Consider the following 26,256-nt stretch of genomic DNA (forward strand, 5'->3'; position numbering starts at 1 on the left):
AGAGATATTAGCAGTGGTACTACTACTAATTAATTATATTTTAGTACATTCATCAAAATGTAGTTGCTCTATATTGTTTATATAAAATTAACAAATGTGAAATGTAAAATATCTATCATTTATATCAGAAGAGTCTCAGCCAGAGTTTATAACAATTTACTTGGGAAGTATTAAGTACCGTATATGGATTGTAACAATAAAAGTGAACTATAGGTCATGTGGCTCGTTAGGTTCTGTCGCCACCTGCTGTTTAGTTATGGTTTTACAGTATTTCAATCGGCTTATCTTCTCAAATAACTAGACTTTGAAATTGTGTATATTTGTTTTATTTTATATGGTATCCAAAGTAAGCTGTTTGTAATATTTTTGAGTAATCAACTTATTTATATAAAATATGTGTTGTTGCTTAAATAGTAATTTCAATATCTTCTTTGTGTTTATTGTTTGTTTAGGACAGAATAAAATCTATGCATTACTAATCTAGGGCAGACATGTTGGAAAAATTGTAGAATGTGTGAGACAGTGATAGAAAAAGATCACTAAGGGAAAATATGTTTCCATAGAATTCTGTCATATGTCTTACAGTACTGTCCAAGAAAAAATCAGACATTGCTTGGACATGTCACATGGATCTGTCTAGTTTAGCAGCAAAAGCTACTGGGAATCAGTTTCACCTGCATGACGCAAAGGAAAGTGACAACAAGAGCACTGGAGAGGCAACAGTAACCTCACCCCTGAAAAAGAATGGTTTTGCAGGTGGTGGTCACAGACAACTACTCTCTCCTTAGGCCACATTTTAATTGATACATTGTTAAGACACAATAGATAAAAAATGTGCAGTCTACCTGATTCAGGGAAAAAAACAGATGAGAAAAACATAAGCAGCAGAGCTGAACTCTCATTACTAGGGTTGAGCGAAACGGGTCGTTCATTTTCAAAAGTCGCCGACTTTTGGCAAAGTCGGGTTTCATGAAACCCGATCCGACCCCTGTGCGGGGTCGGCCATGCGGTACGCGACTTTCGCGCCAAAGTCGCGTTTCAATGACGCGAAAAGCGCCATTTCTCAGCCAATGAAGGTAAACGCAGAGTGTGGGCAGCGTGATGACATAGGTCCTGGTCCCCACCATCTTAGAGAAGGGCATTGCAGTGATTGGCTTGCTGTCTGCGACGTCACAGGGGCTATAAAGAGGCGTTCCCGCCGACCGCCATCTTACTGCTGCTGATCTGAGCTTAGGGAGAGGTTGCTGCCGCTTCGTCAGAAGCAGGGATAGCGTAAGGCAGGGTCCATTAACCACCAAACCGCTTGTGCTGTAGCGATTTCCACTGCCCAACACCACCTTCGGTGTGCAGGGACAGTGGAAGCTACTTTTTTTTTTTTTCCCTCAGCGCTGTAGCTCATTGGGCTGCCCTAGAAGGCTCCCTGATAGCTGCATTGCTGTGTGTACGCCGCTGTGCAAACCAACTGCTTTTTTCAAAGCACAAATCCTCTTGTTCCTTCCTTTCTGCACAGCTATCTTTTTGGTTTGTACACACTTTTTATTTAAAGGGAACCTGTCACCTGAATTTGGCGGGACTGGTTTTGGGTCATATGGGCGGAGTTTTCGGGTGTTTGATTCACCCTTTCCTTACCCGCTGGCTGCATGCTGGCTGCAATATTGGATTGAAGTTCATTCTCTGTCCTCCATAGTACATGGCTGCACAAGGCAAGATTGCTTTGCGCAGGCGTGTACTATGGAGGACAGAGAATGAACTTCAATCCAATATTGCAGCCAGCATGCAGCCAGCGGGTAAGGAAAGGGTGAATCAAACACCCAAAAACTCCGCCCATATGACCCAAAACCAGTCCCGCCAAATTCAGGTGACAGAGTCCCTTTAATTTGTGCATCAGTCCACTCCTTATTGCTGCCTGCCATACCTGGCTGAGATTACTGCAGGGAGATAGTAATTGAAGGACACTCCCTGTTTTTTTTTTTTTTTTGTGGGAGATTAAGATTGACATTTCTGCTAGAGTGCCATCCCTGTCTGTGTCATCTCTCACTCAGTGGGCCATAGAAAGCCTATTTATTTTTTTGCTTGATTTTGGTTCTAAAATCTACCTGAAAAAATCACTACATCAATCAGTGGGAGAAAAATATTGGCCTCAGGGCTTGTGTGCCACTCCTGACTCCTGTGTGCATCATCACTCACTCAGTGGGCCATAGAAAGCCCTTTTTTTTTTTTTTTTTGCTTTATTTGGGTTCTAAATTCTACCTGAAAAAATCAATAAATCAATCAGTGGGAGATTAATATTGGCCTTTGGGCTTGTGTGCCAGTCCTAAGCGTGCCATCTCTCTCTCTCAGATAGTGGGCCATAGAAAGCCTATTTATTTTTTTATTTTTTTAATGGGTTTATAAATTTTCCCTGGAAAAAAAAAAAAAAAGTGGGAGATTAATATTGGTCTCTGGGCTTGTGTGCCAGTCCTGAGCGTGCCATCTCTCTCACAAATAGTGGGCCATAGAAAGCCTATTTATTTATTTTTTTTTGGTTTTATAAATTCTCCCTTAAAAAAAAAGGGAGATTAATATTGGCCTTTGGGCTTGTGTGCCAGTCCTAAGCGTGCCATCTCTCTCTCTCAGATAGTGGGCCATAGAAAGCCTATTTATTTTTATTTTTTTTTAATAGGTTTATAAATTTTCCCTGGAAAAAAAAAAAAAAGTGGGAGATTAATATTGGCCTCTGGGCTTGTGTGCCAGTCCTGAGCGTGCCATCTCTCTCACAAATAGTGGGCCATAGAAAGCCTATTTATTTATTTATTTTTGGTTTTATAAATTCTCCCTTAAAAAAAAAGGGAGATTAATATTGGCCTTTGGGCTTGTGTGCCAGTCCTAAGCGTGCCATCTCTCTCTCTGTCTCTCAGATAGTGGGCCATAGAAAGCCTATTTATTATTTTTTTTATTGGGTTTATAAATTTTCCCTGGAACAAAAAAAAAAAAGTGGGAGATAAATATTGGCCTCTGGGCTTGTGTGCCACTCCTGACTCCTGTGTGCGTCATCTCTCACTCAGTGGGCCATAGAAAGCCTTTTTTTGTTTTATTTGTTTTCTAAATTCTCCCTGAAAAAATCATTTTATTTTATTTGGTTTCTAAATTCTTCCTCAAAAAATCATTTTATTCTATTTTTTTTTTTTTCCTAAAGTCTCCCTGAAAAAAAAAAAAAAAATCAGTGGGAGATTAATATTGCCCTTTCTGCTTGTGTGCCAGTCTTGACTCCTGGGTGTGCCATCTCTCTCTCTCTCTCTCTCTCCAATTGTGGGCCATAGAAAGCCTATTATTTTTTTTAGCTTGATTTGGGTTCCAAAATCTACCTGAAAAAATCACTACATCAATCAGTGGGAGATAAATATTGGCCTCTGGGCTTGTGTGCCACTCCTGACTCCTGTGTGCGTCATCTCTCACTCAGTGGGCCATAGAAAGCCTTTTTTTGTTTTATTTGTTTTCTAAATTCTCCCTGAAAAAATCATTTTATTTTCTTTGGTTTCTAAATTCTTCCTGAAAAAATCATTTTATTCTATTATTTTTTTTTCCTAAAGTCTCCCTTAAAAAAAAAAAAAAATCAAATCAGTGGGAGATTAATATTTACATTTGTGCTTCAGTGACAGTCCTGCGTGTGTGGCATCTCTCTCATTTGTTGCCACCAACAACAGAGTGTGTAACATTGTGCCTGATTTTCGTTGTGGTCTCACTCACCTGTAAAGGGGTAGCTAAATCATACTGAAGTTATAGCTCACCGTGTAATTTGTGTGACAGCAACAAATACCGTTAGTTTGTTTACGTTTTTAAAACAATGAGGAAGTATGGTGGAAGAGGTCGTGGCCGGGGGCGTTCATTGTCAGCTGGTAATGAGGGTAGTGGTAGTGGTGGAGCATCAGCTGGTCGTGGGAAAAAAAATATTGCACCTAAGTCTGGAGCTGTGGAGCCAGGTTCGTCGTCTGGCTACACAAGGCCTCGAACGCTCCCTTTTCTGGGAGTAGGAAAACCGCTTTTAAAGCCGGAGCAGCAAGAGCAAGTTTTGGCTTATCTTGCTGACTCAGCCTCTAGCTCTTTTGCCTCCTCTCGTGAAACTGGTAAATGTCAAAGCAGCGCGTCGTTAGTGGATGTTCACGGTCAGGGACAAGTCGCTTCCTTGTCCTCTTCAGCAAAAACAACAACAGAGAAGAATGCAGCAGGCGACACAACGGGTTACTCCATGGAGCTCTTTACACATACCGTCCCTGGCTTAGAAAGTGAAGCAGTTAACAGTCCATGCCCATTACAAGTTGAATCTGACATGGAGTGCACTGATGCACAGCCACAGCCAGACTACTATGCTGGTCCTTTGACTCAGACCACAACATTGCCCTCGCAGGGTGCTGATCAAGAATCAGACCCTGATGAGACTATGTTGCCCCATCACGAACGCTATACCACCGACCGACACGGTGACACAGACGAAGTTGCACACGAGCTACAAGAAGAGGTAATAGATGACCCAGTTCTTGACCCCGATTGGCAGCCATTGGGGGAACAGGGTGCAGGCGGCAGCAGTTCTGAAGCGGAGGAGGAGGGGCCGCAGCAGGCATCAACATTGCAACAGGTTCCATCTGCCGGGCCCGTATCTTGCCCAAAACGCGTGGCAAAGCCAAAACCTGTTGGAGGACAGCGTGGCCATCCGGTTAAAGCTCAGTCTGCAATGCCTGAAAAGGTATCCGATGCTAGAAAGAGTGCAGTCTGGCATTTTTTTAAACAACATCCAATTGATCAGCGCAAAGTCATCTGTCAAAAATGTTCAACTACCTTAAGCAGAGGACAGAATCTGAAAAGTCTCAATACAAGTTGCATGCATAGACATTTAACCACCATGCATTTGCAAGCCTGGACTAACTACCAAACGTCCCTTAAGGTTGTAGCACCCTCGGCCAATGAAGCTAGTCAGCAACGCAACATCCCTTCCGGCAGTGTAGGGCCACCATTTTCCGCACCACCTGCAGTATCTGTGCAGGTTTCTTTGCCAGGCCAAAGCAGTCAGGGTCTGGGAATCACCAGTTTCGTAGTAGGAAACACTGCATCTAGGGCACCGGTGGCAACAATACCATCTCCCACCGTCTCTCAGTCTGCCATGTCCACCGGCACCCCCGCTAGTTCCACGATCTCCAGCTCTCCAGTCCAGCTCACCCTACATGAGACTATGGTTAGAAAAAGGAAGTACTTAGCCTCGCATCCGCGTACACAGGGTTTGAACGCACACATAGCTAGACTAATCTCGTTAGAGATGATGCCCTACCGGTTAGTTGAAGGCGAAGCTTTCAAAGCCCTGATGGACTACGCTGTACCACGCTACGAGCTACCCAGTCGACACTTTTTTTCCAGAAAAGCCATCCCAGCCCTCCACCAGCATGTTAAAGAGCGCATCGTCCATGCACTCAGGCAATCTGTGAGCACAAAGGTGCACCTGACAACAGATGCATGGACCAGTAGGCATGGCCAGGGACGTTACGTGTCCATCACGGCACACTGGGTAAATGTGGTGGATGCAGGGTCCACAGGGGACAGCAAGTTTGGGACAGTTCTGCCTAGCCCACGGTCTAGGAAACAATTGGCTGTAGCCGTTCGCACCCCCTCCTCCTCCTCTTCGTCCTCCTGCAGAAGCGAGAGCTCGTCCACAGACCGCAGTCGCACAACCACTCCATCCGCAGCTGCCACTGTTGCACACCAGGTCTCCCATTATGGGGCAGCTACTGGCAAACGTCAGTAGGCTGTATTGGCTATGAAGTGTTTGGGCGACAACAGACACACCGCGGAAGTTCTGTCCGAGTTCTTGCAGAAAGAAACGCAGTCGTGGCTGGGCACTGTAGATCTTGAGGCAGGCAAGGTAGTGAGTGATAACGGAAGGAATTTCATGGCTGCCATCTCCCTTTCCCAACTGAAACACATTCCTTGCCTGGCTCACACCTTAAACCTGGTGGTGCAGTGCTTCCTGAAAAGTTATCCGGGGTTATCCGACCTGCTCCTCAAAGTGCGTGGACTTTGCTCACATATCCGCCGTTCGCCCGTACACTCCAACCGTATGCAGACCTATCAGCGTTCTTTGAACCTTCCCCAGCATCGCCTAATCATAGACGTTGCAACAAGGTGGAACTCAACACTGCACATGCTTCAGAGACTGTGTGAACAGAGGCGGGCTGTTATGTTTTTGTGGGAGGATACACATACACGGGCAGGCAGTAGGATGGCAGACATGGAGTTGTCAGGTGTGCAGTGGTCGAAGATTCAAGACATGTGCCAAGTCCTTCAGTGTTTTGAGGAATGCACACGGCTGGTTAGTGCAGACAACGCCATAATAAGCATGAGCATCCCCCTAATGCGTCTGCTGATGCAAAGTTTGACGCACATAAAGGATCAGGCGTCTGCAGCTGAGGAAGAGGAAAGCCTTGATGACAGTCAGCCATTGTCTGGCCAGGGCAGTGTACAGGACGAGGTAGCGGGCGAAGAGGAGGACGAGGAGGATGATGGGGATGATTATAATTTTAATGAGGAAGCTTTTCCGGGGCCACTCGAAATTGGTGGCGCGGCAAGGCCGGGTTCTGGTTTTTTGAGGGACACAAGTGACGTGGATTTGCCTGAAACTGCCCCTCAACCAAGCACAACCGCAGATTTGAGAACTGGAACTTTGGCCCACATGGCGGATTATGCCTTACGTATCCTCAAAAGGGACACACGCATAACTAAAATGATGAATGATGACGATTACTGGTTGGCCTGCCTCCTTGATCCTCGCTATAAAGGCAAATTGCAAAATATAATGCCACATGAGAACTTGGAACTAATATTAGCAACCAAACAATCAACTCTTGTTGACCGTTTGCTTCTGGCATTCCCTGCACACAGCGCCCGTGATCGTTCTCACACGAGCTGCAGGGGCCAGCAGACCAGAGGAGTTAGAGGGGCAGAAATCAGAAGTGGCGTTGGCCAGAGGGGTTTTCTGACCAGGTTGTGGAGTGATTTTGCTATGACCGCAGACAGGACAGGTACTGCAGCATCAATTCAAAGTGACAGGAGACAACATTTGTCCAGTATGGTTACAAACTATTTTTCATCCCTTATCGATGTTCTCCCTCAACCGTCATTCCCATTTGATTACTGGTCATCAAAATTAGACACTTGGCCAGAATTGGCAGAATATGCATTGCAGGAGCTTGCTTGCCCGGCAGCTAGTGTCCTATCAGAAAGAGTATTCAGTGCTGCAGGTTCAATACTAACAGAAAAAAGGACTCGTCTGGCTACCCAAAATGTAGATGATCTAACCTTCATTAAAATGAACCACAACTGGATTTCGAAATCTTTTGCCCCACCTTGCCCGGCTGACACCTAGCTTTCCTATGAAAAGGTCTTGCCTGTGGACTATTCTGAATGCCTTTTCCAATCTCGTAATTTTCTGCACCTGATTGTCCAGCATACGACATGTTTACACCTCACTAAATGGCCAAACTCCCCACACGGGGCCGTGGTATCGACACTTGGCGACAGCACCCGTGAGAGTGCAGTTTGTCTGAAGAGGTGGGTGAGCCCGCTTTTGGTCGACGGCACTGCCACTGGGTCCCTCCTAGTACAATAAAGTGTCTCTGGCGGTGGTGGTGCGCACCCAACGTCAGACACACCGTTGTAATATGAGGGGCCCTGGGCCTGTACCGCCGGCCACAAGACAGTTTCCCCCCACCCCAGCTCAAACAGTGCTCTACCACTTGCAAAATTATCTCACAGCTCCACCAATGTTTAGTCTATGCGCTGACATCCTTCAATGCCTGCCACTGACAATACCATTGTATTGACATTTTTGTTATGTTAGGCCTTCGATGCCTGTCTGTGGTCACTCCTTCCACTAGGCCTCCACTGACCACACCACTGCTGCCCGTGTACCCCTGTAACCAATTTAAAATTGCCTACAGCCATGTGTTATTATTTTAGGCCTTCGATGCCTGTCTGCGGTCACTCCTTCCACTAGGCCTCCACTGACCACACCACTGCTGCCCGTGTACCCCTGGAACCAATTTAAAATTGCCTACAGCCATGTGTTATTATTTTAGGCCTTCGATGCCTGTCTGCGGTCACTCCTTCCACTAGGCCTCCACTGACCACACCACTGCTGCCCGTGTACCCCTGGAACCAATTTAAAATTGCCTACAGCCATGTGTTATTATTTTAGGCCTTCGATGCCTGTCTGCGGTGACTCCTTCCACTAGGCCTCCACTGACCACACCACTGCTGCCCGTGTACCCCTGGAACCAATTTAAAATTGCCTACAGCCATGTGTTATTATTTTAGGCCTTCGATGCCTGTCTGCGGTCACTCCTTCCACTAGGCCTCCACTGACCACACTCCTGCTCGTGTACCCCTGTAACCAATTTAAAATTGCCTACAGCCATGTGTTATTATTTTAGGCCTTCGATGCCTGTCTGCGGTGACTCCTTCCACTAGGCCTCCACTGACCACACCACTGCTGCCCGTGTACCCCTGGAACCAATTTAAAATTGCCTACAGCCATGTGTTATTATTTTAGGCCTTCGATGCCTGTCTGCGGTCACTCCTTCCACTAGGCCTCTACTGACCACACCACTGCTGCCCGTGTACCCCTGGAACCAATTTAAAATTGCCTACAGCCATGTGTTATTATTTTAGACCTTCGATGCCTGTCTGCGGTCACTCCTTCCACTAGGCCTCCACTGACCACACCACTGCTGCCCGTGTACCCCTGGAACCAATTTAAAATTGCCTACAGCCATGTGTTATTATTTTAGGCCTTCGATGCCTGTCTGCGGTCACTCCTTCCACTAGGCCTCCACTGACCACACCACTGCTGCCCGTGTACCCCTGTAACCAATTTAAAATTGCCTACAGCCATGTGTTATTATTTTAGGCCTTCGATGCCTGTCTGCGGTCACTCCTTCCACTAGGCCTCCACTGACCACACCACTGCTGCCCGTGTACCCCTGGAACCAATTTAAAATTGCCTACAGCCATGTGTTATTATTTTAGGCCTTCGATGCCTGTCTGCGGTCACTCCTTCCACTAGGCCTCCACTGACCACACCACTGCTGCCCGTGTACCCCTGGAACCAATTTAAAATTGCCTACAGCCATGTGTTATTATTTTAGGCCTTCGATGCCTGTCTGCGGTCACTCCTTCCACTAGGCCTCCACTGACCACACCACTGCTGCCCGTGTACCCCTGTAACCAATTTAAAATTGCCTACAGCCATGTGTTATTATTTTAGGCCTTCGATGCCTGTCTGCGGTCACTCCTTCCACTAGGCCTCCACTGACCACACCACTGCTGCCCGTGTACCCCTGGAACCAATTTAAAATTGCCTACAGCCATGTGTTATTATTTTAGGCCTTCGATGCCTGTCTGCGGTCACTCCTTCCACTAGGCCTCCACTGACCACACCACTGCTGCCCGTGTACCCCTGGAACCAATTTAAAATTGCCTACAGCCATGTGTTATTATTTTAGGCCTTCGATGCCTGTCTGCGGTGACTCCTTCCACTAGGCCTCCACTGACCACACCACTGCTGCCCGTGTACCCCTGGAACCAATTTAAAATTGCCTACAGCCATGTGTTATTATTTTAGGCCTTCGATGCCTGTCTGCGGTCACTCCTTCCACTAGGCCTCCACTGACCACACCACTGCTGCCCGTGTACCCCTGGAACCAACATCAGAAAATATAAAAATAAGTATTTTGCTTATAAAAAAGAAAATACTGGAGAGATATCAAATGCAGACATTTTAACATTAAAAACAAACACATACAACAAAAATCTGGTACAGTACTAAAAATGGCCACCAGCTACAATAACTTTCTCCTGCAAGTAGTTAACTGAAAGGTTTTTTCAATTTTAAACACAGATATGGCATCCACCGAGTGTTGTTCTGTCGCGTCTTCTTTATATTATTGCCAAGAAGATGCAAAACAATGAAAATAATAAAATCATTATTTACCAAAAAAATAGAGTAAGTCAAAACCACATTGCAAATAAACATTCATTACAAATAAAGAAGCAGGGCGCGTCCGAGGGTGAGTATATACCTAATAAGAATATAATCACCCTCGGATGCGCCCTGCTTCTTTCCGACAGCCTTCCTTCCTAAGAATCAGCCCTTCCGTGGTGTAGAGAGAGGGTTTGTTACACTCCAAGGTGTTCCCCAGGTTGCCTTTCCTGAGCTTCGATCTTCCGGCTCTCGTTTAGTAGTTGTTGGAAACTACGCTGCATTAGGCCTACAAATTGGGTATGGGGTGTAGAGAGATGGTGTGTTACACTCCAAGGTGTTCCCCAGGTTTCCTCTCCATTGCTTCGATCTTCCGGCTCTCGTTTAGTAGTTGTTGGAAACTACGCTGCATTAGGCCTACAAATTGGGTATGGGGTGTAGAGAGATGGTGTGTTACACTCCAAGGTGTTCCCCAGGTTTCCTCTCCATTGCTTCGATCTTCCGGCTCTCGTTTAGTAGTTGTTGGAAACTACGCTGCATTGGGCCTACAAATTGGGTATGGGGTGTAGAGAGATGGTGTGTTCCACTCCAAGGTGTTCTCCAGGTTGCCTTTCCTGAGCTTCGATCTTCCGGCTCTCGTTTAGTAGTTGTTGGAAACTACGCTGCATTAGGCCTACAAATTGGGTATGGGGTGTAGAGAGATGGTGTGTTCCACTGTAGAGAGATGGTGTGTTCCACTCCAAGGTGTTCCCCAGGTTTCCTCGCCAATGCTTCGATCATCATGCTCTCGTTTAGTAGTTGTTGGAAACTACGCTGCATTAGGCCTACAAATTGGGTATGGGGTGTAGAGAGATGGTGTGTTACACTCCAAGGTGTTCCCCAGGTTTCCTCTCCATTGCTTCGATCTTCCGGCTCTCGTTTAGTAGTTGTTGGAAACTACGCTGCATTGGGCCTACAAATTGGGTATGGGGTGTAGAGAGATGGTGTGTTCCACTCCAAGGTGTTCTCCAGGTTGCCTTTCCTGAGCTTCGATCTTCCGGCTCTCGTTTAGTAGTTGTTGGAAACTACGCTGCATTAGGCCTACAAATTGGGTATGGCGTGTAGAGAGATGGTGTGTTCCACTGTAGAGAGATGGTGTGTTCCACTCCAAGGTGTTCCCCAGGTTTCCTCGCCAATGCTTCGATCATCATGCTCTCGTTTAGTAGTTGTTGGAAACTACGCTGCATTAGGCCTACAAATTGGGTATGGGGTGTAGAGAGATGGTGTGTTACACTCCAAGGTGTTCCCCAGGTTTCCTCTCCATTGCTTCGATCTTCCGGCTCTCGTTTAGTAGTTGTTGGAAACTACGCTGCATTAGGCCTACAAATTGGGTATGGGGTGTAGAGAGATGGTGTGTTACACTCCAAGGTGTTCCCCAGGTTTCCTCTCCATTGCTTCGATCTTCCGGCTCTCGTTTAGTAGTTGTTGGAAACTACGCTGCATTAGGCCTACAAATTGGGTATGGGGTGTAGAGAGATGGTGTGTTACACTCCAAGGTGTTCCCCAGGTTTCCTCTCCATTGCTTCGATCTTCCGGCTCTCGTTTAGTAGTTGTTGGAAACTATGCTGCATTAGGCCTACAAATTGGGTATGGGGTGTAGAGAGATGGTGTGTTACACTCCAAGGTGTTCCCCAGGTTTCCTCTCCATTGCTTCGATCTTCCGGCTCTCGTTTAGTAGTTGTTGGAAACTACGCTGCATTAGGCCTACAAATTGGGTATGGGGTGTAGAGAGATGGTGTGTTCCACTGTAGAGAGATGGTGTGTTCCACTCCAAGGTGTTCCCCAGGTTTCCTCGCCAATGCTTCGATCATCATGCTCTCGTTTAGTAGTTGTTGGAAACTACGCTGCATTAGACCTACAAATTGGGTATGGGGTGTAGAGAGATGGTGTGTTCCACTCCAAGGTGTTCTCCAGGTTGCCTTTCCTGAACTTCTATCTTCAGGCTCTCATTAAATTGTGGTTAAACGGAACAACTGCATTTGGCGTACTAGTTGGTTTGGGGCCTACTATCGGTGTCTGCCGCTCCTTGCTGTTCTCCCGGTTTCCTGTCCTGAAATTCCGTTTTCAGGCGCTCGTTAAGTAGTTGTTAATGTTAGACTGCATTTGGCCTACTAGTTGGGTTGGGGCCTACTATCGGTGTCTGCCACTCCTTGCTGTTCTCCTCCACTGAACAAAGCTGTGCCGCCTGTTTACTACTGTTGCCAATTTTGAACTGCATTTCGACTACTTACTGATTTGGGCCTACTCTCTGTGTCAGCCTCTCATTCCAGTTGTCCTCCACTGCAATGCCCCCTGATTAGTCCTGTGTTACCAATTTTGAACTGCATTTAGCCCACTTTATTCTTTGGGCCTATATCTGTGTTTCCTCCTCATCCTGCCCATTGCCCAGCCAGTGATAGATGAGTCTGCTGGTACATTGACCCATAACGCAACATTTCCCGTGCACGCTACACTGCAAGATTGTGACCCTGCTGAAAGTCAGGTCCCCCTTCCCGCATACCATACCACCTTACACGGGGACAAACAGGAAGGTGCAGATGAAAGTGCAGGTTCCTTCATCAGGTGGGGGGAGGAATACTAGTTGGCGACGTCACTGGCACAGGGCCTCTCATGGTACGCAAAAGTGTTGCTGCCGGTGGGAGGCGCCCCCGCCGTGCAAACACACCGCTGTACTTTGAGGGGCCCTGTGCCAGTGCCAATGCCAACGAGTGGGCCCCCCCTGCTTGCTCAGGTTTACAGCACTTGCAAAGTTGAAATACTTACCTCTCCCTGCTCCACTGCCGTGAAGTGGTCCAGATTTCCTGGGCCCACTAATTACTTGAACCAGCCCTACCCACCACAACTTTAGCCAAATTACCCCCAATTTCAAATGCCTTCCAATTATTATAAGGTAAATTACGCTTGACAAGCTTCATTAAGAAGAATGGATGGTTTTGACATTAAAATGGGCACTCTAGGTGTTTTCCTGGCCCCCACTCACTGCCGACTATGCTGCCCCATTGACTTGCATTGGGTTTCGTGTTTCGGTCGATCCCGACTTTACGTCATAATCGGCCGATTTCACTCGACCCGACTTTTGAGATAGTCGGGTTTCGCGAAACCCGGCTCGACTCTAAAAAGGTCAAGGTCGCTCAACTCTACTCATTACAAACACATCTGCAGCTGCAGGTTGTGATGCTGACTCACTACTCATAGACAAGTTGTGAGACAGGGCAGTCAGGAGGTCCAAGGTCAGATACCAGGAGTACTTGTAGTACAGAGGGGTAAGACAAAGGCGTGGTCATGTAACAGTCCAGGGTCAAATGCCATGAGGGTGCGGCAAGACCAGGGAGTACAACAAATAAACAGTCAGAGGCCAAGTCTGGAGTCAGATACCTGAAGTCAAAGAGCGTCAAAAGCTGAAGAAATAATCCACAGGAATAGTCACAACAAATATGATATACTGTGTAAATTATAATAACACACAGCTCTGCAGCAGTGGAAAAAGAAAAATAAAGAACTAAAATAATGTAGCAGCATAAATATGACTATAAACATAAGGATGAATGACCTCGGGGAGATCAAAACATCCAACACTGCGGAGACACCATCACGTGTTTCTCAACGCAGTGATCCAGAACACTGCCCCCATCCCTTATGGGAAATATGCAAATGCACGTAGAAAAGCCACAGAGACACCATCACGTGTTTCTCAATGCAAGCAATAAATAGCCAGGTCTTTCACCGGGAAGGAACAACCACGGGAAGGGCAGCATCCAAAAAAGAAAACCACATATGCCAAAATATGGTATCCATCCACAGACAGCTGTTTTGGGGTATTTGCCCCTCATTAGTGTGGAGTAGGAAACTGGCTATTAGGAGCAGTGCCTAGTAAAAGGACTATAAACATAAGGATGAATGATCTCGGGGAGATCAAAACATCCAACACTGCGGAGACACCATCACGTGTTTCTCAACGCAAGCAATAAATAGCCAGGTCTTTCACCGGGAAGGAACAACCACGGGAAGGGCAGCATCCAAAAAGGAAAACCACCTATGCCAAAACATGGTATCCATCCACAGACAGCTATTTCGGGGTATTTGCCCCTCATCAGTGTGGAGTAGGAAACTGGCTATTAGGAGCAGTGCCTAGTAAAAGGACAATAAACATAAGGATGAATGACCTCGGGGAGATCAAAACATCCAACACCGCGGAGACACCATCACGTGTTTCTCAACGCAGTGATCCAGAACACTGCTCCCATCCCTTATGGGAAATATGCAAATGCATGTAGAAAAGCCACGGAGACACCATCACGTGTTTCTCAACGCAAGCAATAAATAGCCAGGTCTATCAGCGGGAAGGAACAACCACGAGATGGGCAGCATCCAAAAAGGAAAACCACCTATGCCAAAACATGGTATCCATCCACAGACAGCTGTTTCGGGGTATTTGCGCCTCATCAGTGTGGAGTAGGAAACTGGCTATTAGGAGCAGTGCCTAGTAAAAGGACTATAAACATAAGGATGAATGACCTCGGGGAGATCAAAACATCCAACACCGCGGAGACACCATCACGTGTTTCTCAACGCAGTGATCCAGAACACTGCTCCCATCCCTTATGGGAAATATGCAAATGCATGTAGAAAAGCCGCGGAGACACCATCACATGTTTCTCAACGCAAGGAATAAATAGCCAGGTCTTTCACCGGGAAGGAACAACCACGGGAAGGGCAGCATCCAAAAAGGAAAACCACCTATGCCAAAACATGGTATCCATCCACAGACAGCTGTTTCGGGGTATTTGCCCCTCATCAGTGTGGAGTAGGAAACTGGCTATTAGGAGCAGTGCCTAGTAAAAGGACTATAAACAAAAGGATAAATGACCTCGGGTAGATCAAAACATCCAACACCGCGGAGACACCATCACGTGTTTCTCAACGCAGTGATCCAGAACACTGCCCCCATCCCTTATGAGAAATATGCAAATGCATGTAGAAAAGCCACGGAGACACCATCACATGTTTTTCAATGCAAGCAATAGCCAGGTATTTCACTGGGAAGGAACAACCACGGGAAGGGCAGCATCCAAAAAAGAAAACCACCTATGCCAAAACATAGTATCCATCTACACACAGCTGTTTCGGGGTATTTGCCCCTCATCAGTGTGGAGTAGGAAACTGGCTATTGGGAGCAGAGCCTAGTAAAAGGACTATAAACATAAGGATGAATGACCTCGGGGAGATCAAAACATCCAACACCACGGAGACACCATCACGTGTTTCTCAACGCAGTGATCCAGAACACTGCTCCCATCCCTTATGGGAAATATGCAAATGCATGTAGAAAAGCCGCTGAGACACCATCACGTGTTTCTCAACGCAAGCCAGGTCTTTCACCGGGAAGGAACAACCACGGGAAGGGCAGCATCCAAAAAGGAAAACCACCTATGTGTTATGATACGGTGGTCTAGGAGCAACATGGAACAAGCTCTGAAGAAAGTGGTAACTGTACTGACCGCAGTCCCTAAGCTCAACACAACACTAGAAGTAGCGGTGGAATGCTCCTAACTCTCCCTAGGCATCTCGTCAGAGCCTAAGAGCTAACTACCCCTAAAGAAAGAAGCAGGAAAGCTATCTTGCCTCAGAGAAAATCCCCAAAGGATAGATTAGCCCCCCACAAATAATGACTGTGAGTGGAGAGGGAAAAGACATACACAGAATGAAACCAGGATGAGCACAGGAGGCCAGTCTAGCTAAATAGATAGGACAGGATGGAATACTGTGCGGTCAGTATAAAACACTACAAAAATCCACGCAGAGTTTACAAAAAATCTCCACACCTGACTAAAGGTGTGGAGGGCAAATCTGCCTCCCAGAGCTTCCAGCAAGACAGAATTAATTCACACTGATAAGCTGGACAAACATAGAAAGCACAGAATGGATAAGTCCACAATCTATGGACAGAAAAGAGCAAGCAAAAACTTAGCTTTGCTGAACTGGTCAGGATAACAGGGAACTCCAAAGAGATGTGAATCCAACCAGGAACCGTTTACAAGTGGCACTGGCTGAAGAAAGAGCCACGCCAAAATAGCCGAGCAGAAGAGACGATAAGTGGAGGCAGCTGATGACAGCTAACTCCAAGGAGCAGCCATACCACTAGAAACCACAAGAGGGAGCCCAAGAGCAGAACTTACAAAAGTGCCACTTACAACCACCGGAGGGAGCCCAAGAGCGGAATTCACAACAGTACCCCCCCTTGAGGAGGGGTCACCGAACCCTCACCAGAGCCCCCAGGCCGATCAGGACGAGCCAAGTGAAAGGCACGAACCAAATCGGTGGCATGGACATCGGAGGCAACAACCCAAGAATTATCCTCCTGGCCATAACCCTTCCACTTGACAAGATACTGAAGCCTCCGCCTCGAAAAACGAGAATCCAAAATCTTCTCAACCTCATATTCCAACTCTCCCTCAACCAACACCGGGGCAGGAGGGTCAAGCGAGGGAACAACGGGCACCACATATCTCCGCAACAAAGATCTATGGAAAACATTATGAATGGCAAAAGAGGCTGGAAGAGCCAAACGAAAAGACACCGGATTAATAATTTCAGAAATTTTATAAGGACCAATAAACTGAGGCTTAAACTTAGGAGAAGAAACCTTCATAGGAACATGACGAGAAGACAACCAAACCAAATCCCCCACACGAAGCCGGGGACCAACACACCGACGGCGGTTAGCAAAACGTTGAGCCCTTTCCTGAGACAACGTCAAATTGTCCACCACATGAGTTCAAATCTGCTGCAGCCTGTCCACCACAGAATCAACACCAGGACAATCAGAAGGCTCAACCTGCCCAGAAGAAAAACGAGGATGAAAACCAAAATTACAAAAGAAAGGTGAAACCAAAGTAGCCGAACTAGCCCGATTATTAAGGGCAAACTCGGCCAACGGCAAGAAAGACACCCAATCATCCTGATCAGCAGACACAAAGCATCTCAAATAGGTCTCCAAGGTCTGATTAGTTCGCTCAGTTTGGCCATTAGTCTGAGGATGAAACACCGAAGAAAAAGACAAATCAATGCCTATCCTAGCACAAAAGGCTCGCCAAAATCTAGAGACAAACTGAGAACCTCTGTCAGACACAATATTCTCCGCAATGCCATGCAAACGAACCACATGCTGAAAAAATAATGGAACCAGATCTAAGGAGGAAGGCAACTTCGGCAAAGGTACCAGATGGACCATTTTAGAGCACCGGTCACAAACAACCCAGATAACAGACATCTTCTGGGAAACAGGAAGATCCGAAATAAAATCCATGGAAATATGCATCCAGGGCCTCTCAGGGACCGGCAAAGGCAAAAGCAACCCACTAGCGTGGGAACAGCAAGGCTTGGCCCGGGCGCAAGTCCCACAGGACTGCACAAAAGCACACACATTGCGCGACAAGGAAGGCCACCAAAAGGACCTAGCAACCAAATCTCTGGTACCAAAAATCCCAGGATGACCAGCCAACACTGAACAATGAACCTCAGAAATTACCTTATTTGTCCATCTATCAGGAACAAACAGCTTCCCCACTGGACAGCGGTCAGGCCTATAGGCCTGAAATTCCTGAAGCACCCGCCGCAAATCAGGGGAGATGGCAGAAAGATTCACCCCCTCCTTAAGAATGCCAACCGGCTCAAGGACTCCAGGAGAATCAGGCGAAAAACTCCTAGAGAGGGCATCAGCCTTAACATTCTTAGATCCCGGAAGATACGAGACCACAAAATCAAAACGGGAGAAAAACAGGGACCATCGAGCCTGTCTAGGATTCAGCCGCTTGGCCGCCTCGAGGTAAATCAGATTCTTATGATCGGTCAGGACCACAACACGGTGTTTAGCTCCCTCAAGCCAATGTCGCCACGCCTCAAACGCCTACTTCATAGCCAACAACTCCCGATTGCCGACATCATAATTGCGTTCCGCAGGCGAAAACTTTCTGGGAAAAAAAGCACACGGTTTCATCAAAGAGCCATCGGACTCCTTTTGAGACAAAACGGCCCCTGCCCCAATCTCAGAAGCGTCGACCTCAACCTGAAAAGGAAGAGAAACATCCGGCTGACGCAACACAGGGGCAGAAGTAAATTGGCGTTTAAGCTCCTGAAAGGCCTCAACAGCCTCAGAGGACCAATTCGTCACATCAGCGCCTTTCTTCGTCAAATCAGTAAGGGGCTTAACCACACTGGAAAAGTTGGCAATGAAACGGCGATAGAAATTAGCAAAGCCCCCAAATTTTTGAAGACCCTTCACAGATGTGGGTTGAATCCAGTCATGAATAGCTTGGACCTTAACAGGATCCATTTCTATAGACGAGGGAGAAAAAATTAAACCCAAAAAAGAGACCTTCTGAACTCCGAATAGGCACTTAGACCCCTTCACAAACAAAGCATTATCACGAAGGATCTGGAACACCATCCTGACCTGCTTCACATGAGACTCCCAATCATCGGAAAAAATCAAAATATCATCCAAATAGACGACCATGAATTTATCAAGATAATTGCGGAAAATATCATGCATGAAAGACTGGAACACAGATGGAGCATTAGAGAGCCCAAATGGCATCACAAGGTATTCAAAATGGCCTTCGGGCGTATTAAATGCAGTTTTCCATTCATCACCCTGTTTAATACGAACAAGATTATATGCCCCTCGGAGGTCAATCTTAGTAAACCAACTAGCCCCCTTAATCTGAGCAAACAAATCAGTAAGCAAAGGCAAGGGGTATTGGAATTTGACCGTGATCTTATTAAGAAGACGATAATCAATACAGGGTCTCAAGGAGCCATCCTTCTTAGCAACAAAAAAGAAACCCGCTCCCAATGGTGACGAAGAGGGCCGAATATGCCCCTTCTCCAAAGACTCCTTAACATAACTCCGCATGGCGGCATGCTCTGGCACAGACAGATTGAAAAGTCGGCCCTTAGGGAACTTGCAACCAGGAATCAAGTTAATAGCACAATCACAGTCCCTGTGCGGAGGAAGGGAACTGGACTTGGGCTCATCAAATACATCCTGGAAATCCGACAAAAACTCAGGGACCTCAGAAGAGGGGGAAGAGGAAATTGACATCAAAGGAACATCACTATGTACTCCTCGACAACCCCAACTAGTCACCGACATAGTTTTCCAATCCAGCACCGGATTATGTTCCTGTAACCATGGAAATCCCAGTACAACAGCATCATGCAGGTTATGCAACACCAGAAAACGGCAATCTTCCTGATGTGCAGGAGCCATGTACATAGTCATCTGTGTCCAGGACTGAGGTTTATCCTTGGCCAAGGGTGTAGCATCAATACCCCTCAAAGGAATAGGGCTCTGCAAAGGCTGCAAGGAAAAACCACAGCACCTGGCGAATTCTAAGTCCATTAAGTTCAGGGCAGCGCCTGAATCCACAAATGCCATGACAGAAAAGGACGATAATGAGCAAATCAGGGTCACAGATAAGAGAAATTTAGGCTGTATAGTACTAATGGTAACAGACCTAGCGAATCTCTTAGTACGCTTAGGGCAATCAGAGATAACATGAGCCGAATCACCACAGTAAAAACACAGCCTATTCTGACGTCTGAATTCCTGCCGTTCTATTCTAGTCAAAATCCTATCACATTGCATAGGTTCAGGACTTTGCTCAGAGGATACTGCCATATGGTGCACAGCTTTGCGCTCGCGCAGACGCCGATCAATCTGAATGGCTAGAGACATAGATTCGCTCAAACCGGCAGGCTTAGGAAAGCCCACCATAACATCTTTAAGGGTTTCAGAAAGACCTTTTCAGAAAATAGCAGCCAGAGCCTCTTCATTCCATTTAGTGAGCACAGACCATTTTCTAAATTTCTGGCAGTATAACTCTCCCGCGTCCTGACCTTGACACAAGGCCAACAGGGTTTTTTCTGCATGATCCACAGAATTAGGTTCGTCATACAATAATCCGAGCGCTTGAAAAAATGCATCTACATTCAATAATGCCGGATCCCCTGTTTCAAGAGAAAAATCCCAGTCTTGAGGGTCACCACGCAGCAAGGATATGATGATTTTTACTTGCTGAATGGGATCACCAGAAGAACGGGGTTTCAAAGCAAAAAACAATTTGCAGTTATTTTTAAAGCTCAAAAACTTGGATCTGTCCCCAAAAAACAAATCAGGAGTAGGAATTCTAGGCTCTAAAGCCGGAGTCTGGACAACATAGTCCTGGATACTCTGTACTCTTGCAGAAAGTTGATCCACACGAGAAAACAAACCCTGAACATCCATGCCAAAGCATATATCCTGAACCACCCAGATATCAAGAGGAAAAAAAAGACAAACCAGAGCACAGAAAAAAAAATGGTTCAGAACTTTCTTTTCCTTCTTTTGAGATGCATTTAATTCATTTTTGGCCACTTGAACTGTTTTGAAACGGTGATCTAGGAGCAACATGGAACAAGCTCTGAAGAAAGTGGTAACTGTACTGACCGCAGTCCCTAAGCTCAACACAACACTAGAAGTAGCCGTGGAATGCTCCTAACTCTCCCTAGGCATCTCGTCACAGCCTAAGAGCTAGCTACCCCTAAAGAAAGAAGCAGGAAAGCTATCTTGCCTCAGAGAAAATCCCCAAAGGATAGATTAGCCCCCCACAAATAATGACTGTGAGTGGAGAGGGAAAAGACATACACAGAATGAAACCAGGATGAGCACAGGAGGCCAGTCTAGCTAAATAGATAGGTCAGGATGGAATACTGTGCGGTCAGTATAAAACACTACAAAAATCAACGCAGAGTTTACAAAAAATCTCCACACCTGACTAAAGGTGTGGAGGGCAAATCTGCCTCCCAGAGCTTCCAGCAAGACAGAATTAATTCACACTGATAAGCTGGACAAACCTAGAAAGCACAGAATGGATAAGTCCACAATCTATGGACAGAAAAGAGCAAGCAAAAACTTAGCTTTGCTGAACTGGTCAGGATAACAGGGAACTCCAAAGAGATGTGAATCCAACCAGGAACCATTTACAAGTGGCACTGGCTGAAGAGCCAGGCCAAAATAGCCGAGCAGAAGAGACGATAAGTGGAGGCAGCTGAAGACAGCTAACTCCAAGGAGCAGCCATACCACTAGAAACCACAAGAGGGAGCCCAAGAGCAGAACTCACAAAAGTGCCACTTACAACCACCGGAGGGAGCCCAAGAGCGGAATTCACAACACCTATGCCAAAACATGGTATCCATCCACAGACAGCTGTTTTGGGGTATTTGCCCCTCATCAGTGTGGAGTAGGAAACTGGCTATTAGGAGCAGTGCCTAGTAAAAGGACTATAAACATAAGGATGAATGACCTCGGGGAGATCAAAACATCCAACGCAGTGTTTCTCAACGCAGTGATCCAGAACACTCCCCCCATCCCTTATGGGAAATATGCAAATGCATGTAGAAAAGCCACGGAGACACCATCACGTGTTTCTCAACGTAAGCAATAAATAGCCAGGTCTTTCACCGGGAAGGAACAACCACGGGAATGGCAGCATCCAAAAAGGAAAACCACCTATGCCAAAACATGGTATCCATCCACAGACAGCTGTTTCTTTTTTTTTTTTTTTTCCCTCAGATGGGAAAATCCACGGTCCAGAAATCCAAGACCAAAGAAAAATCCCAAACAGCTGCGTCAAATCCAAAACACAAAAGCTGTTCCCATCATCATCGGAAAATTTCAGTTTACTACAACATCAGAAAAAACAAGTCAAGACATATTTACAAGGTATCTCCACTTCTTCACCTTCCAAATCCCTTCGGCATCCACCTCCCCCCTTCTTCTTTTATCCCATAGAAAACACACATACATCTTCCCCAAAATCACTTTTAGACTATTCTTTACTACAATTTCCTTTCTCTTAAAAACATACACATTCCTCACATCCCATAATACTTCCTTTATACATGCAACTATTAACCACAACACTCTCTCCTTCACTCCATCACACATTCCCAAGCCAAACATGAACAACTCGAATGATAACAAGCTCACACCACACAATTCTTTACACAACGGTCCCATTCTTCCAATCACCTCCCTAGCATAATGACAATTCCAAAACACATGTATTACACTTTCCCTTCCACCACACCCACCTCTCGGACACATATCACTTCTCCCCAACCCACGATTCTTCTGAAATTCTCTAACTGGTAACACTCCATGCAAAGACTGCCACACAATCTCACTCTGCCTATTCGTCATACCGTCCAACCGCACTTTCTTCCATACTTTTTCTATATCATTCCCTCTAACCATGTTTATTCCACACTCTGTCTCTACATTCAATCATCCTATACACAGCCTTCTTATTACTCAACAACCTAACATCCACATCACATAACTCATACTTCACCAAAAATTTATAAACCCACACATACCATCTAGGCACATCAAAAGCAACCGGATACCTCAGATCCCTCTCTCGCCACCTCAAACGAAATAAATACGCCCCAAACAAAAACCTACACAGACAAGAAAACTTCCCATCCATCCTAATCACCCTCAACACAAAAATCACAATATTTACACCAAAAAACACCTCAAGGTTTGGAAAACCCAACCCACCTTTTTCTAAACGTTTCACCAAAACCTCCCTCCTAGCCCTCTCCATTCTAGAATTCCACAAAAACACAAACAGAATCCTATTGAACCCTCTCATACACATATACCCCGGCAGAAAGACCACTGCAATATAAAAGAAAATAGGCAAAATCACACTTTTAATAACTAAGATTTTTCCAAAAAACGAAAGACTTCTCATCTTCCAAAAACATAACTTCCGCTCAACCTTTCCTTTCGCATCATCCCAACTTTCTTTCCCATCCAAACTCTCTGAAAATTTCACACCCAAAACCTTAATAGACCCAGTCACCTCATTCACTCCTACATCCTTGCTTAAAACCCCTCCCCCAAAAACCTTACACTCACTCTTCTCCCAATTCACCTTAAATGCTGACGCACCACAAAAAATAGACGCTAATAACTTCACCCACCTCACAGAATACTCTGAATCACACAACACACACACGTCATCCATATAAGCACTAACCTTCCATTCCCTCCCTCCACCTCCTGGCACTTGTACACCTCTAATCACTTTATCTTTCCTCAACATACAAAGCAACGGTTCAATCGCACAAATAAAAACCACAGGAGACAAAGGACAACCTTGTCGCACACCTGAAAAAACATTCACTCTTCTACCCACAGAACCATTCATCAAAACACAACTATGAATGTCTTTACATAAGCTCCTGACCCTCCGAACAAAATCAGGCGGAAACCCCATTCTCAATAATACCCGGAACAAAAAACTATGTGCTAACCGATCATACGCCTTTTCAAAGTCCAAACTCAAAACAAATACACTCTTCTTCCGACTCATACAGTCCCACAAACAATCTCTCAACATACACACACACTCATGTATACGTCTCCCAGGCACTGCACAACACTGTTCATCCCCAATCACACTCTCTATCACATCACGCATCCTATTCGCCATTACTTTCGCATAGATCTTATAATCGCAATTCAACAACGTTATCGGTCTCCAATTTTTTAAACTCTTCAAATCTCCTTTTTTAGGTATTAACACAACCATCCCTGCACGCATACTCTCAGCCACCTCCATACTAGACCACATATACTTACACACATCCACAAAATCCTTACCAATCACATGCCACATCACCCTATAAAACTCTATAGGAAGACTATCCTCTCCTGGAGTCTTATTTAACGCCATGCTATTCATTACCTTCCATACCTCATCACCTGTCACCTCACCCATCACTCTCTCTCTCTCCATCTCACTCAATTTATTTTCTAATACACTTAGTACATCCTCCTCCAAAGCCTCATCCCTCCACTTCACTGCATACAGCTCCTCATAAAACTTAAGGTACCGTCACACTTAGCGACGCTGCAGCGATACCGACAACGATCCGGATCGCTGCAGCGTCGCTGTTTGGTCGCTGGAGAGCTGTCACACAGACCGCTCTCCAGCGACCAACAATGCCGGTAACCAGGGTAAACATCGGGTAACTAAGCGCAGGGCCGCGCTTAGTAACCCGATGTTTACCCTGGTTACCATCCTAAAAGTAAAAAAAAACAAACAGTACATACTTACCTACAGCCGTCTGTCCTCCAGCGCTGTGCTCTGCTCTCCTCCTGTACTGTCTGTGAGCACAGCGGCCGGAAAGCAGAGCGGTGACGTCACCGCTCTGCTTTCCGGCTGACCGACGCTCACAGCCAGAGCAGGAGGAGTGCAGAGCACAGCGCTGGAGGACAGACGGCTGTAGGTAAGTATGTAGTGTTTGTTTTTTTTACTTTTAGGATGGTAACCAGGGTAAACATCGGATTACTAAGCGCGGCCCTGCGCTTAGTTACCCGATGTTTACCCTGGTTACCAGTGAAGACATCGCTGAATCGGTGTCACACACGCCGATTCAGCGATGTCTACGGGGAGTCCAGCGACCAAATAAAGTTCTGGACTTTCTTCTCCGACCAGCGACAGCACAGCAGGGGCCTGATCGCTGCTGCCTGTCACACTGGACGATATCGCTAGCGAGGACGCTGCAACGTCACGGATCGCTAGCGATATCGTCTAGTGTGACGGTACCTTTAGCCACATGTTCACACATATCCTCCCCACTTACCTCTCTTCCATCCTCTGCATTCAAAACACTCATACTCTGCTTTTTCCCAAAAACCTTTTTAAAGAAAAACCTCGAACACCTTTCATCTTGCTCCATTCTATCAATTTTTGCCCTAAAAATAATACTCTTCCCTTTCTCCTCCAAAAACTTATTAATTTCTTTTTTAACCTTTTTTATCCCCTCCTCCACCTCCATTCCTCCTTCCCTCAATTTATACAATAAACATAAACGGGCATTCAACTTAACAAACTTTCCCCTCTTAATTGCCGCAAATTCATACCCCACACTTTTAAAAAACTTTTTTGTCTGCCTCTTAACCCAATCCCACCACTCACAAACATTCCCAAAACTTTCCTTACTTTTACACCACTGTTCATACTTTCTCACATACTCCTTCCTCAGAGCTTCATTTTCCAACAATTTCACATTTAATTTTCACATACCCTTTCCAAACACACCACTAACATTAATATCTAACTCGCACAACACACAAACATGGTCCGAAAAAACGACCCTATCCTGCTTATATCCAACAGGAATAATATTTTTAGAAATAAAACAATAATCCAACCTGGACTGTGCTCTTCCACTATCAGAAAAAAAGGTATCTAACAAAGGGTTAACCTTACACACACGCTGCATATCACTCAAATCAAAGTCAGTAACTTTGTCAGTAACTTTGTCAGTAACTTCGGCAGCTTGAAGCGATACTATTTTCTATATTGCTTAGATGGTATGGTTTAGAAATATCGCCATTTCATACATATTATGTTCCCCATATAATACTTTACTGCGACAGGGTTACTTATGTGGACATGTTTTTGTAATAACTTCAAACTGATGTGATAATCAGAAGTATAAAACATAAAATGCAGAGAAAAATTATGTAATTATAGGACACATTGGTGAACTTTCGTCCAAAGAGCTACTTACTTGTTGCCCTTGTGACTCCTGCTCGGCGTGGTTCTCCGAAACAATTTGTTCCACAGGTGCCAACAAGCGAAAACACGTGGAAGTCCGTGGCACCTCTTGGTCCCTCAGAAAATTCAGATGTTCAAAATACCAAAGCTTTGGCACATAAACATCTTCGGTGGAAGCCCCGGACTTTGTAGTGTGAAGAACCTTGTTAAGCTCCTTCCTCCACACCGTGCGGAGCGCCTGAATTTTCTTTTTAATAACCGCTTCGTTTGCTGGCTCTTCTGGTGCATGACGATTGTAAAGCTCAATGAGCTTTAAATAACCCTCCTGCCTCTTTTCCCTGTTACAATACTCTGGAGATTTGATTTTCCAGAGGCAGGGAAAAGACTGGTATATTTCGATGAATTCCCTGATGAATTCCACACGATTTGACATCTGAAAAATAATTATAAAAAAAAAAAATTACACGGTTGACAAAGAGTCCTTTAAACAATACTTTTGCCAGTGTGCCAAACGCTTAACAACAACAGCCACACAAAGAGCTCATGCCTACGATCCATTGTTCCATCTGCCACGCCATAGGCCACCATAACCC

Source organism: Ranitomeya imitator, chromosome 4 (genome assembly GCF_032444005.1).
Source record: "Ranitomeya imitator isolate aRanImi1 chromosome 4, aRanImi1.pri, whole genome shotgun sequence".
Taxonomy (NCBI): domain Eukaryota; kingdom Metazoa; phylum Chordata; class Amphibia; order Anura; family Dendrobatidae; genus Ranitomeya; species Ranitomeya imitator.